We start from the raw sequence: 15,222 nt of genomic DNA, 5'->3' as shown, positions 1-15,222 counted from the left end.
AATTCTTGAACTATATGTATTAACAGCTTTAATACAGTATAATGTATATATCGTAATTTTACGAATTTAACATGTACAATTAAATTATTTTAATAGATTTACAGAGTCGCATAACCCATTCAAAGTCCAAATTTTGGAACATTTCCGTCACCCCAGCATGATCTTCTATGCCCACGTGCGATTAATCCCTGTTCCCACCTGGAGCCCCAGGCAGTCACCAGTCCACCTTATGTATGTATGGACTTGACTGTTCTGGACCATTCATGTAAGTGGAATCATAGAACATGTGGACTTCCTTTTCTGGCTTCCTTCACTGAATAAATGCTGTTGAGGGCGATTCATGTGGTAACATGTCTCAGAACTTTCTTCTTTTCTTTTTAAAAAATACGTTTTTATTAATTTTTAGTGAGAGAGGACAGGAGAGAGAGAGTTAGGATGGAGCCTTCAATCCAGGCATGTGCCCTGACCAGGAATCAAACCAGCAACCTCTTGGTTTATGGGTTGATGCTCAACCTCTTGGTTTATGGGTTGACGCTCAGTACTTGATTCTTTTTTTTATTGTTAAGTAATATTCCAGAGCATGGATACACTACATATTGTTTATCCATTTATCAGTTGATGGACATTAGATTTCCACTTTTTATTTTTTTTTAATTTAAAAAAAAAAATATATTTTATTGATTTTTTACAGAGAGGAAGGGAGAGGGATAGTTAGAAACATCGATGGGAGAGAAACATCGATCAGCTGCCTCCTGCACACCCCCTACTGGGGATGTGCCCCCAACCCAGGTACATGCCCTTGACCAGAATCGAACCTGGGACCTTTCAGTCCGCAGGCCGACGCTCTATCCACTGAGCCAAACTGGTTTCGGCTAGATTTCCACTTTCTGTTCATTTTGAATAATGTTGCTATGGGCCTGGTGTACAAGATTTGTATGGCCATATGCTTTCATGTTGAACTACACTTTTACTAATATTTGGATAGAAATGTGGTTTTATTCACCATATGTAAGATATCAGATGGAGAGATAAAATATTTTCTCATAGTTATATAAGTGGGTAGAGATTGGATTTAGCACCGTCATTAAGAAATTTTTTTCTTGTACAAGAATGGAACATCATCTTTATAACAAACAACAAACCTTATTTATTCTGTTAGAGTTATTTCCTTTCTCTTGTTTTATTGCATACTAGAGGCCCGGTGCATGAAAATTCATCCACTGGAGGGGGGATCCCTCAGCCTGGCCTGCCCCCTCTCACAGTCCAGGAGCCCTCAGGGGCAAGAGGCAACCTGGTGATCAGGGGAAGGTGACGCCCCCATCACACCTCTGCTGCTGCCACTGCTGGCAGCGCAAGCCGTGGCCAGCCCTGGTTATCTGAACCTTGGGCGGCCCTGGGAGGCTGGGCAGCTGCCATCTGAGGCTTGCCTGTGCCTTGGGCTGGCTCTGGACAGCTGGAGAGCTGAGGGGAATGGGGGACTCTGGAGGCAGGCATGCAGAACAGCTGGGCGGGCCCGGCCTTGCCGCGCACCTGCCGCCCCGGCAGGGCTGAGGGGATTGGGTGCCGCCATCTTGTGGCTGTGGGTGTTGCCATCTTTGAGGGCATGGCAGTCAATTATCATATTCCCTCCTTATTGGCTGTGGGCACCACCATCTTTGCGGGGCAATCAATTAGCATATTCCCTCCTTATTGGCTGTGGGCACCATCATCTTTGTGGGGCAGTCAATTAGCATATTCCCTCCTTATTGGCTGTGGGCACCATCATCTTTGCGGGGCAGTCAATTAGCATATTCCCTCCTTATTGGCTCTGGGTGCCACCATCTTTGCGATGATGTGAGGGTCAATGAGCATATTCCCTCTTTATTAGATGGGATTACAAACTGATTTTCTATAAAGGCTTTTTAGGATGGGTCCACTCTGAATTAAATCAGGATTTAATACTTCCCCTTAGGTTTTACTTTTTTTAGATTTTTATTATGTAGTGTTTTTCTTTTTGTCTTACTATTGGAAATTCCTGGCTTTTGTACTCTGTATTTTATGATGTCACTATTTTAACAGGATCACTAGTAATGAGCATTTTTGTTTTCCTTTTATTTATTTTTAATTTTTATTTGACCTACAAATAGTCCAGCTGAAAATTTTATATCTGAATATACACAATACTTAGTAGTCCAGAGTTGTGTTATTAAATAAACTTTCATAATTTAGGATTCCAACAAAGACTATTAATTGACAGTTTTTAAATTTAATTGTAAATTTCTCTGTAATTTAATTCTGAAGTTCTTTTCTAAGTGTTTGAAATTTAGACTGTGTGGTTTAGCATGTTAAAAGACAAGCCTAATAAGATGATATCTTTATAATACCCTATAGGCCATATTATATTACATATTATTAGCACCATTTTGGTAAATGATAGGGTAGTATTACTGCCTATAGCAATTACACACATACTCTAAAGTCCACTTGTTTGTGCACTTGGAGTTATTTAAAAATAATTGAATGATGTATTATTTATTAGCACTTAAAAGTTTTCTATCTGAAAAAGAATCCTGTGGTAACCATACACAGTGGTATTACCTCAGTATAATCATTTCCCTGAAATGTCCATCCCTACGGATGTTAGGATGTGCCATTTATAGCGGGACAAGATCTGATATGTGGAACTATTTTCCTGTGAATTGTTCATTTTCTTATTCTTATAATCAATACAAGATATCAAAATAAGTTTATAAGCTCATTTCTGATTTATTAATCAGTTATTTATAAAATTTGTTTATAAGTAATTTTATCTAAGATCCGGGAGAATTACCTTTCATACTTTCTAGTGGTACAGAACATTTGTTGGAGATAAAATAGATTGTTAGATATGGGAACAAATTAGTTATAAATGACAAGCCACCCACAACAGAGTTAAAATTATTTGACATCGTGAATGATTTGGTGTGTGTATTCGAGAGTGCATTTGATTTAATGATTTTAATCAAGATATAAATTCTTTTTTGTGACTCTGTAGTACATTTAGACTTACATGAATACACACTTGATTGAAGGGACTAAAATAAGTGTTATGTGAAATACAGAAATTTGAAACAATCTCTGTTCTCATGATGCTTATAGCTACTTGGAGGTATGACAATGACCAAAAACATAAGACAAACTGTGGTAGGTGCTGTAATGGAGGAAGAGATCTCTTACAGTCAACAGGCTCAGGGAGGCCATTGCAAAGGATACAGCATGTAAGTTAGGCCCTGAGATCAGAGACCATTTTAACAAGGAGTGATGGAGAATGTCCCAGCTATAACAAACCTTCAGAATTAAGTTGCAAAAGTGGAAAAGCATAAAATACTCAGTACATTTGGATCATAGGTTAGGAAATGGTGTTGGAAAAGTTAGGAGGAACCAGAGCATGGAGGGCCTTCAGTGCCTTAGCCAAGAACTGCAATTTTTATCTAATTACCAATGAAGTGATTTAAAATTTTGATCAGAGTCTAGGGAACTTCATGTGGCAATTGTGCATTGATACATTTAATGAAAAATACTGATAAAATTCTATGAAGTTAATAATAATGTTTTAAAATTTGAGCAATATTTGTCACTCTTTAATCATTCATATGTGTTGATTTCACATTGATAATAAAACACAATAAAATTATATAGCTGGGATGATAATTTTATAAAGATGATGATGATGATAATACTATATTAATGATAGTGTCTACTAAATTTTCTGTCAAAAGCTGAAAGTTTTCATTTAATATTTTGGATGTTCTCTTGAATAGTCTCATATCCAATAAATGATGTTTAAACATATAATTCTATTTCTTGAGATTCAAATGGAGTTTGAACTTTATGTCTTCCTAAGATACTAGTATATTTTATTTCCTTTATGAATAATTGATGTTTACAAGTTAATGTTTGTTTGTTGTTAGATAATTTTCTGATTTTAAAAATCATATTAATAGTCTCAAAAATTCACTATTACTTCAAATACTATATATATATGTACATATATATACATATACAGCTTGATATATATATATATATATATATATATATATATATATATATATATATATATAGATATAGATATAGATATAGATATATAATATATATTTCATTTCAGGAAAGGGCCCTGAAATGAAAACCAAGACATGTGGCATTGACATTAAACTAGAGGCAGTCTTAAGGTTCCCTAGAAAGCCTTTGTTTCCTTGTTTGTGAAATAGAGAAATAATTTGATCCATATAGGTTGTTGGGGGATTATACTGAATAATGGATTTAATGTAAATGTTAAAAATCTTAGCTGTTATTGTTAATGTAATGTAACTTTATCACTTAGAATCTATGTTATTATAATCTGAAAATGTTTCCTGCTACTAGTATTTAGACACTCAAACTTGTTCCATCATAGCTCTGTCTAGTTCTGCTTGTACTGTATGATATGCTAATCCAACTTTAAGGGAAAGTGCTGGATCTAAATTTCCTACCACTTCCCTGCCTGCTGCTGTCAGCACCATAGTGTTGATGTTCTGTATTAACACTGTGAAGGAAATTTATGGGAATAATTAGCTCTGTGTTGCTTCTGTTAGAGCTGGTTATCTCAATTCTCACTTAGTGGGAGGTGTGTCCCCTGCCACCATTTGGATCCTGGTCCACAGCTTTAAATTATGTGGAGGAGAAAATGATTATAAATGGCTCCTTCCCTACGGTGTCCCTTACATTTCCTCTCTTAACAGTCTCTTAACTTTTCTCATTAGTTTGTCCTTGTGTTGCAGTCCAGAAGAGATGTCCCATTTGGTGTCAGCTTGCAAAGAGATTCCTTTAAGCATGATTAGCCTATGGTTAGGAATTACATTTATTTTTAGAGATGAAACCTTAATTGGTCATGTTTGAGATGTGAAGAGAAACTGCTCTTTCTTTCATGTTTAAGGAAAAGATACTGATAAAATATGTATGTTGGGAAATATTGCATGTAAGTAAAATTTACCACTTGCGTGGAAAAATCTATATGGTATAGTAAAAATCAGGATTAAAATATAAATGTTTTCAATTTTCCTTTTTGTTGGTGATGAATAACTGATATAGTACATCATGTTTTTGACATGTTTTGGCACATAAGACAAATTTTATAGAATTTTTTATTTCTATTCTTAGGATAGTTTTTCAACGTATCAGTTCTTTGCCTATTATGTGCCTGCTGAGCATGAAAGGTACTTTTGAGCTATTTAGTAATAAAAACGCCCTAGAAACATTGGCCCAAAGGATAGGCTTTCTCTAGAAATAATTTGAATAACTATACACTGAGTGGCCAGATTATTATGACCACCTGATGTTTGTAGGCAAATTAGCTATAATTTCACACTGAAGTTGCTAGAGGGCCAGACCATTATAAATAGGGAAGCAGGTTGTTTACCACGACAGTAGAAGTGATTTTTTTCTGAAGATATGGGTAAATAACACGATTTAATAGCCTTTGAACATGGGATATAATAAACATTTTTTATGGATACTGTAAACAATTTTTTATGGATACTTGGTGCTCTCTCCCTATATTATTATTTGAGTTTGTAATCAGAATGCTGTTTGACTAACATCCTAGAGGTGAGAACCATCTTTGTAATATAGATATTGTAATGTAACAGCTGGGCTGAGTCATACTATTTCAAAATGACCTTAGCCAGTATGGTGAGGAATATGTTAAGATTTTGGAGAACTACTCTGGCTTTGCCAAAAGTTAAGTCTGTGGAGTATTGTGTAGCACTAAGATTCCTGGAGCAGATTGCAAAGCGAGCATGCCTCTTACAGATATCCATGCTGCCTTCCATTTTGTGGAAGGCTTTCTGTAATGTTACAACACTGATAGGAGCTGCTGTTTAATAGCATCGCTGGCTTCCCATGCTGACTTAGCTAATGGTCCTCCCGTTGTAGGTCAGAACTTTAATGACCTAAGGAGAACAGGTAGAGAGAGTAGAGCTTTTGGAATAAAGTCCAAGCAGATACTTGTCTTGAGAAGATTTTATGTTTTTGATCAGTTTCAAATGAACAAAAACCACTTATGGTTTGTCTTGAGATGAACATTATGTGGATCTCATGTTAATCTGTGGCCAGATTCCTTCGATTATTTAGTATCAGTCAGGTAATTAATAAGTCACAGGCATTATTTCCTCTTGTATAATTCTCAGTGTTTTAATTAGAAACAAATAAAACCTCGCACATTTCATTTACGTCACATATACCAGATCCTTGGGATTAAGTCTGGTTTTTTTCCCCTATCTTTTCCTACAATATTTAAGATGATCTTCCCCAATACTCTCTTTTCTTCTCCCTTACCCCATTGGATTAAGGCATTAATTTTTAAAAAATCTTTATTATTGAAAGTATTACATATGTCCCACTTTTTCCCCCATTGACCCTTCCTAGCCTGCCCCCAGGCCTTCACCATGCTATTGTCTGTGTCCATGGGTTATGCATATATGCATATAAGGTCTTTGGTTGATCTCTTCCACCCACCCACCCACCCCCACCTTTTCTCTTTGCTCTGGGATATTTTGTCATAGTCTGTTTTTGCTAATGTTTAAAGAAGTCCTTTAACAAGTTCAAACAAATATTGAAATCAGATATTAAGGGAAAAGAATACGAGGAAGGCCTGTTTTGTCATCTGAAGAGAGGGTGGGAAAGATGGCATGTTATTAGGGCAGAAAGAGATGGACATAAAGGTGAAGGCGGAGGCAGAGGCCGAGATTGTGTGGGATGTAATGTAAGGGAATACTTCTGCTCAGAAGAATTTCCACTGTGGAGAACAGGGCTGAAGTAAATAAAGGAAAGAAATTCAGTGTCTGGATATGAAAAGTGAGAACTTCCTGCGCTTTAGTTCAGAGTCTCCAAATAAGGGGTTGTATATTTTTAAAAGTACTGTCTCTAAAGTGCGTGGCAATTTAGTTATTCATAATCAAGGTTAATACTAAACCCAACTTATAAGTATTTTATTTTTTTAATTTGGAAGTTAGTTATAACATCACCGTGTACTTATAATGACAGTTTCTAAGTGCATTTTTTTTCCTGCATTTCATCTTTAAATCTTCAAAAAAATGTGGACACATAAGCAGGTCAGAAGATATTATTTTTATTATGTGTCTGATCGAAATACCCTTTTACTGCCCTGAGTGTACCTATGAGGCTAGACTGTCATTAAAGGTCAACTGCAGAGGCCTGCAGACACCACTTGCGTGGATGTGAGGCTTCTGCTCTCCTCCCACACTCCCCAAGTTCTGTCTGAGACCCTGCCGGGTGTGTCCCCACCAGGCAGCGTGATCCCACACCTGCAGCGGAACCGAACCGCTGTGAGAATGTGGCTTTGGACTAAGCTATCTTGCTGGTGGTGGTGCTGCCTGGGGCTCAGAATGCTCAGGTCACACTCACAGACTTGGTTTTAGAAGAATGGAGTGGGGCAGAAGGAAGGATGGATATGGAGTTGGAGAACTATCCAGTATATTATTTCTTCTTCCTCTAAACTAGTGTTTCTAAGAACACACACATGTATTTTTTTAAAGTAGTTAGGTATTTATTTTTTTAAAAAAAAATATCTTTATTGATTTCAGAGAGGAAGAGAGAGAGAGGGAAATAGAGATAGAAACACCAATGATGAGAGGCAATCATTGATTGGCTGCCTCCTGCACATCCCCCACTGGGGATAAAGCCCACAACCCAGGCATGTGCCCTTGGCTGGACTCAAACCTGGGACCCTTCAGTCCACAGGCTGCCGCTCTATCCACTGAGCGAAACCAGCGAGGGCCACCCATGTATTTTTACAATCAAAAGGTAACAGTGCAACCTTTCCCCATGAACGTTTGAGAAGCAGGCTAGAAACCACTGCTCTGAATGATCCCTGGAAAGATTTGAGACATCTCAAAATTATATTTGATAAGGGTGCTTTTGGAGTTCACATTCCCCCATTATGTCCTTTGTACTTTTTAAAAGAAAACTTCTAGGGTTTAAAAAAGTGAGAAGGTACTGTTCTTGCACAAGTAAATTCCGAACAGATGGAGAGGTCCCTTCTCGTGCACCGCGAGACAATGGGCAGATGGTAGGGACCACAGGAAGCCTGGATGCTATTATTCTATACAGAGGTCATTGGAGTATAAGCCACACAAAGCTAGGCTTGTTTTGGTAACATTTCACATTCAAAGAAACAACAAAGTAGCAACTAAAATAATTTAAAGGAAATTTATATCTTTACTACTTTGTCTTATCAGGTAGCCAAAGGAGAATTATTGCATATAACACAGTAAAGCTGTCTTAAATATATTTTTCACATTCCCTCACTTACAAACTCTCCAACATGCAGCAGCCACAGAATTTCTCCCATTCCACTGTAAACACTCAGAAAGCTCTTTCTCGAGAAATCAAGATGGCGGCATAGGTAAACACCAGAGATTGCTGCCTCGCACAAGCACTTCAAAAATACAACTAAAAGACGGAACGGACATCATCCAGAACCACAGGAAGGCTGGCTGAGTGGAAATTCTACAACTAGAAGGAAAGAGAAAAGCATACCAAGATTCAGAAGAGGCGCAGTGCAGAAAATACAGAGGTGTGGAGGTGCGTGCGGAGCGGGCTGGGGGCTGAGGGCGCGGTTGTCTGTTTCAATCCGGAGGGAGTCTCAGGCTCTGAGCTCCAGTTCCGGGCGAGTCTCTGGGGACCCAGACTCAAACGGTAGAAGCGGGACTGTCTGGCACCGGTCTGAACTCGAGGGCAGCTTTCTCTTGGAAGGTACTTGCAGCAATTGCTGGGACACTGAGAAGCGGGGCCTCTGAAGGCAGGACTGAGAGCAGCCATAACTGCTCACTCCGCCTGCCCTGTTGATTCCCTGGGACCCACCCTGCCCAAGCCCTGCACAGAGGCATTTGCGGGATAGCCTCAGGCAAAGGCTAGATTAGCACCTCCCTAGAGGACAGAAATTCTCCTACTGCAGACACAGCTGATTCTCACAGCCAGTTGGCCTGGAGGTCAAATTCCCCCCAGTATTACCTACAACAATCAAGGCTTAACTACAACAAGACTGCGCACAAAGACCACAAGGGGGTGCACCAAGAAAGCATAAAAATGCGGAGACAAAGAAACAGGACACAACTGACAGAAATGGAGGATATAGAGTTCAAAACCACACTTTTAAGGTCTCTCAAGAACTGTCTAGAAGCCACTGATAAACTTAGTAAGGCCCTCGAAAAGACTGGTGAGACCGCCGATAAATATAGTGAGATCCTCGAAATCTAATGAGACCCTCGATGTTGTGATAAAGAACCAACTAGAAATTAAGCATACACTGACTGAAATAAAGAATATTATACAGACTCCCAACAGCAGACAAGAGGAGCGCAAGAATCAAGTCAAAGATTTGAAATGCAAAGAAGCAAAAAACACCCAACCGGAAAAGCAAAATGAAAAAAGAATCCGAAAATACGAAGATAGTGTAAGGAGCCTCTGGGACAGCTTCAAGCGCACCAACATCAGAATTATAGGGGTGCCAGAAGATGAGAGACAGCAAGATATTGAAAACCTATTTGAAGAAATAATGACAGAAAACTTCCCCTACCTGGTGAAAGAAATAGACTTACAAGTCCAGGAAGTGCAGAGAACCCCAAACAAAAGGAATGCAAAGAGGACCACACCAAGACACATCATAATTAAAATGCCAAGAGCAAAAGACAAAGAGAGAATCTTAAAAGCAGCAAGAGAAAGAAACTCAGTTACCTACAAGGGAATACCCATACGACTGTCAGCTGATTTCTCCACAGAAACTTTGCAAGCCAGAAGGGAGTGGCAAGAAATATTCCAAGTGATGAATGCCAAGAACCTACAACCAAGATTACTTTATCCAGCAAAGCTATCATTCAGAATTGAAAGTCAGATAAAGAGCTTCACAGATAAGGAAAAGCTAAAGGAGTTCATCACCACCAAACCAGTATTATATGAAATGCTGAAAGGTGTTCTTTAAGAAGAGGAAGAAGAAGAAAAAGGTAAAGATACAAATTATGAACAACAAATATGCATCTATCAACAAGTGAATCTAAGAATCAAGTGAATAAATAATCTGATGAACAGAATGATCTGGTGATTATAATAGAATCAGGGACATAGAAAGGGAATGGACTGACTATTCTTGGGGGGGCAAGGGGTGTGGGAGATGCAGGAAGAGACTGGACAAAAATCGTGCACCTATGGGTGAGGACAGTGGGTGGGGAGGGAGGGTGGAGGGTGGGGTGGGAACTGGGAAGAGGGGAGTTATGGGGGGAAAAAAGAGGAACAAATGTAATAATCTGAACAATAAAGATTATTTAAAAAAAAAAAAGAAAGAAAGCTCTTTCTCTAACCCGGGTCATACAGGCGCCCTGTATTTTTTCCCTTTCCTTTCTGGCTTAGAGTTTTTTGGTTTTTGTTTTTTTTTCAGTTGATCAGCAGCCTAGTCAGGTTCTCCAGCCAGGTTCTGTCTTTATTGTCCTGTTACATCTGTATTTATACCAGTTGATTTTATTTATTTTTCCCAGTTGATTTTAATCCTGTCCATTCTATTCCAAAGGTTAGGGCGTTTGTTAATCTAGTTCTGTTGAGTTTAATCCTGTCTAGGTTAATCGCTGTGTTCTATTATAAGGGCTATTCCAAGGTCACTGCTCTACTGATAAGCTACAAGGAAGTGACTGAAGGAGATTATCCTACCCAGTAAAGGTTATGTCCTCCCAGCCTGGCTGCTTGCCTTCCCTGTGACTGCCCTGTGTTGGTCGGTCTCCAGGGGTATGGGCTTTGGTGCTTTCCCTGGTGGACAGACCCCTGGGGATGTGGGCCCAACAAGTCCCAAATTTATTGCCAACAGTCTTAGTCCAAGTTCTTCATAAGTAGTACATGGTATTTCTGTAACACTAGGGGGTTTCACTGATTTATTCTCTTCCTTGGTCCTGTTAATCCCTAACTCCAGGGAAAAAATCCTCACCTGGGGAAACAACCTTTCTCGGAGAGGTGACCTTGGTTGAAACACATAGGGCTAAGAGGGGGAGCAAACATACTAAGAACAGTATGCCATATACGCTAGGTCCCTTGAAACATATGCTGTGCAGATGTTTCTTCCCTGCAGCAACTGTGTCAAACAGCAAGGATGGACAGGCTTCTGGCAAATTCCCCCTTTTTTAATTTTTTCAATGATAGCACGTGTAAATCAGTGGCCACCTCTTGGATTGGGTTGTTTAAGACTCAGAAGAAGACTGACAAGCAATGATAGCGAGCATAGCTATAAACATAGTGGATGGAGTGCACCCGGAGCCTTGTTCCTATAGAACAGTGATGGCGAACCTTTTGAGCTTTGGGTGTCAGCATTTTGTAAAACCCTAACTTAACTCTGGTGCCGTGTCACATATAGAAATTTTTTGATATTTGCAACCATAGTAAAACAAAGACTTATATTTTTGATATTTATTTTATTTATTTAAATGCCATTTAACAAAGAAAAATCAACCAAAAAAATGAGTTCACGTGTCACTTCTGACACGCGTGTCATAGGTTTGCCATCACTGCTGTAGAAGGTTGCTGGCTTCTTCAGTCAAGGGATTTCAGCTGTCCTCAAGTCGGTGGTTTGGTTGTCCTTGATGATCTGGCTAGCAGGCAGCGTTATTGGCGACGGGCTTCCCGAAGCGTCAGTGCGTTGAAGGGCTGGATCATGGGTCCATCAGGGCCGTGCTTGATGGTGGTGTTGGTGTCCGGGGAGGAGTCAGCCGTGCCTTCTGGGTGGGCTGATATGGATGATACGTAGGAGGAAGAGGTGGAGATGGAGGGTGGTGTGACACAAGGTCGGACTAGTCCGTCTGGAATCCACACAGGTGAGTCTGCATTCTGTGGAAATATACAAGCATAGCCTCTGGGGGTGGGGTGGGGTGGGAGGAGCGCTTACTTAGGGGAATCCTGTTCAGGCACCAGAGAAATACTAAGGACTCCCAGAGGGCAGGTCCAACTCCCGAGGCCAGCAGGCCTTTTAATGGCAAGGCAAGTAAAAGCTCAGCTTGTCCCCCCAGGCGGAGAAGTTTCCCCATCTGTGCCGTTGAGAGTGGTTTTGGAGATTTTTTCCCCCTTGCAGACTTTTCTTCCCTTTGTTTCCACCTGTTTCATTTCCGATGCTTCTCCATCTTCTCCGAGGTCGGCTGGACTCTGGTCCCCGGGATTCAGGTAGGATTTCTCTATGATGACCAAGGCCTCTTTTATGTAGTTCTGCATAGCAGACATGGCGGCACAGATGGCCTGGCTGCCAAACTGGTGGGTAATCAGGCTGAAGTGAGACAGACAATTCTGAATGTTCGCCTCCGCCTCTAAGACTGGGGCCGGCCTGTCCCCGTTGGGTGTTCGGTCTTGGTCGAGAAAGTCTGTGAATTCTTGACACACTTGCTGTGCGGCCAGCAGCATGTTCTTCCTCGTTGCCATCTCATTCCGTCCTCCGAGATGAGGTCCAGTTAAGTACTCTGCCACCCGCTTACTAGGAAACTCGGCTTCACAGACATACCCAAAGTCCCGAGCCAAATGAACGGCCTCCCCTTCTACCAAGGACGTCAGAAGGGTGACGTGTGCAGCCTTCTGTCTGCCGGCTGGAAGGTTCAGCCCAATCTTGTCCAGCTTCTCCCGCAAGGACCGAACTCCATTTTTAGACTTGCCTCTTCTGAGAACTCCTCCCAGTAATGAGGCATTTAAGCACTCAGGCAGGGACAATCGCCTCTGGACTTCGGCAGCTGTCACTATGTATTTCGACCTGGAGCCCAGGAGGGACAATCTTCCGGGGACGGAGCAGAAGACCTCACTGGGGTTCATCACAGCCCCCACCAGCTCCTTCTGACAGGGGAGACTCAAGGCATTCTTGGTCATTGAAATGGGACCTTTGCGAATCCCAGTCTGATCATGCAGAAGCCGGTGCTGCTCATCCACCCTCTGCACCTCGTCCATCAGTTCCCCCATGTCATGAAGGCCCAGGTTCTCCGCCTGCCCCGCTGCATCCAGGGCGTGCGCTTCGGGCAGCAGCAGGTCCGAGCGGCGGAAGCCATCCCTGTGGGCGCTCATAGCGCTGCCGTCCAGCCCGGAGAGATGGGGTAGCAGGCCGGCCGGGCGCCCGTGGTGCGAGGGCAAGCCAGCAGCCTCCTGGCTCTGGCGGCCGGGCCAGTGCTGCGGCTGACTGCCGGCGGGCGCCGGCTGGTGCAGGGGGTTGATGGCAGCGTTCGCTTCTCCCAGATGCCAGTAGGGGTCTGCCCACTGGGAATAAGTCAGCGGCTGGTAGGGAGGTGGAAAGTAGGGTGGTGGCGGGTATTGGGGGACTCCGGTATGAGAGAGGGGCGGCGCGGGGCTATAGAGATGTTGCCCTGCCAAGGAGAGGTGAGGGTGAGGCGGGTTCCTATTGCTGCTCCTGTCCTGGCCATCCTGGGGCGGCGCACCCTGGAAGCCTGGCAGCCGCGAACCTCCGGGCTCTCCGCCGCCGGAGGCTCTCTCCGAGCTCCAGGCCCCAGAGGAAGGCGGCATGCAGCGCTCTTGGTTCGGGGCGCTCTCACTCACCCGGTCGCACATGTTCGCTTCGCCTATGTTCGCTTCGCCTGTTCTGACGCCAGATGTTGGGGTCCAGCCCCAGCAGGTCCAGGGGTTCCCAAAGGTGTGGACGGAGTCCCACGAAGAAGGAATGATACGGAGACAGAGTTCAGTTGATCAGCAGCCTAGCCAGGTTCTCCAGCCAGGATCTCCAGCCAGGTTCTGTCTTTATTGTCCTGTTACCTCTGTATATATACCAGTTGATGTTAATCCTATCAATTCTATTCCAAAGGTTAGGGCGTTTGTTAATCTAGTTCTGTTGAGTTTAATCCTATCCATTCTATTCCAAGGTTAGGGCGTGTGTTAATCTAGTTGTGTTGAGTTTAATCCTGTCTAGGTTAATCTCTGTGTTCCAGTGTAAGGTCTGGCTTAGAGTTTTACTAACCGTTTGAGTCCCAAGCATGCGATCGCGCTGCTTGGTATTTCTCGACATAAAATAAAACAAGCGCTATCACGCTGTTTGGGTCTTTTCGTACTCATTTAGAGAAAGCGCGGTTGCGCTGTTTGGGATTCTTCGACAGTGTTTTTTCAATACCCCCTGGGACTCAAACGAATCGTATGTTTTCTCGACATAAAATCTCAGCAGCACGATCGCGCTGCTTGGGACTCAAACTTAAATATGATGAACCTGGCATCTGGGACCTACCTTAGTTTTCCTGTCCCCCCAGTACTGTGAGCCTGTATAATGGAGGAGGGCCTGGGAATTTGTTAAACATTAATCTGTTCTCTTAGAGGCTACAGAAGATTATAAACATATAAATTAATATTTTTCTTTTATTTCAGGACAATAAAAACCAGACCTGTGAAAATATTGTTGCATATATTGTGTGAATGACAAGTGAAGGTAGTTGTTTACTAGCTCACATATGTTTTTTAAAAATGACTTGGGGAAATCACCCAAACATCTTGATACCAAGGATAACTATTTCTCTTAAGCAATGAAAAGAAACCCTTGGAAAAATAATAAATCTATAAGTGATATATTTTCCTATTTCAAGTTGACTACTAAAAAGAGCCAAATATATAGCTCACCCCAGTGATGTACAACTCACTTTATCTTCACCTTTTTTTTTCTTTCAAACAACTTTTAATTTATGCTAATTTGCATTTTATGTATTTGTATAAGCTGCTCTATATGCTTCTGGTACAAAGTAATGTATAAATATATAAATAATGAGAAGGAGCAAAACAGCAATGTCTTTTACTCAAGTGTAGATTTATCTTAATTCTGTAGAATTTAATGGCGCAAACAGTAAAGAGTCAGTTAGTGGTTCTTAGAATTAGAGCATTAATCCTGACTTAGACAGCTGGTCTGACCTTAGGCGGAACAGGCATTCTCCAGTAGCCTGAAGAAAATGGTGAAAACACTGCAGATTATTTTTACCTCTACATTGTCTACATCTTGGATTTTAGTGAACATGACTGTTCGCTGTCAGAGTGGTTTATTTTTGCTTTATTCATTATAGTCAATGCTTTGCATGCTGCTGCCATTTAGTGGAAGTCATATATTAGAACTTATTGTTAACTGATCATTGAATCCCAAAATATATGTGTCATAGCTATAGTTAGGTTAATGAGGTTAAATGAAGTGAAAACTCCTTAAAAATTCAAGGACTTATT

At 41.4% G+C, this 15,222-nt stretch overlaps 1 protein-coding gene and 1 pseudogene across 1 annotated transcript in view; one reads left to right on the top strand and one right to left on the bottom strand.

The window, feature by feature from the left end:
• Positions 1–15,222, top strand: part of CTNNA3 (catenin alpha 3) — a 1,251,491-nt gene that overhangs the window by 152,429 nt on the left and 1,083,840 nt on the right. The window lies entirely within an intron of this gene.
• Positions 12,114–13,584, bottom strand: LOC102428788 (annotated as a pseudogene).

This window comes from Myotis lucifugus, unplaced genomic scaffold, assembly GCF_000147115.1.
Source record: "Myotis lucifugus unplaced genomic scaffold, Myoluc2.0 scaffold_62, whole genome shotgun sequence".
Classification (NCBI taxonomy): Eukaryota; Metazoa; Chordata; class Mammalia; order Chiroptera; family Vespertilionidae; genus Myotis; species Myotis lucifugus.
The sequence above is the reverse complement of the archived record's forward strand: the minus strand, read 5'-3'. Positions and strand labels throughout refer to the sequence as shown.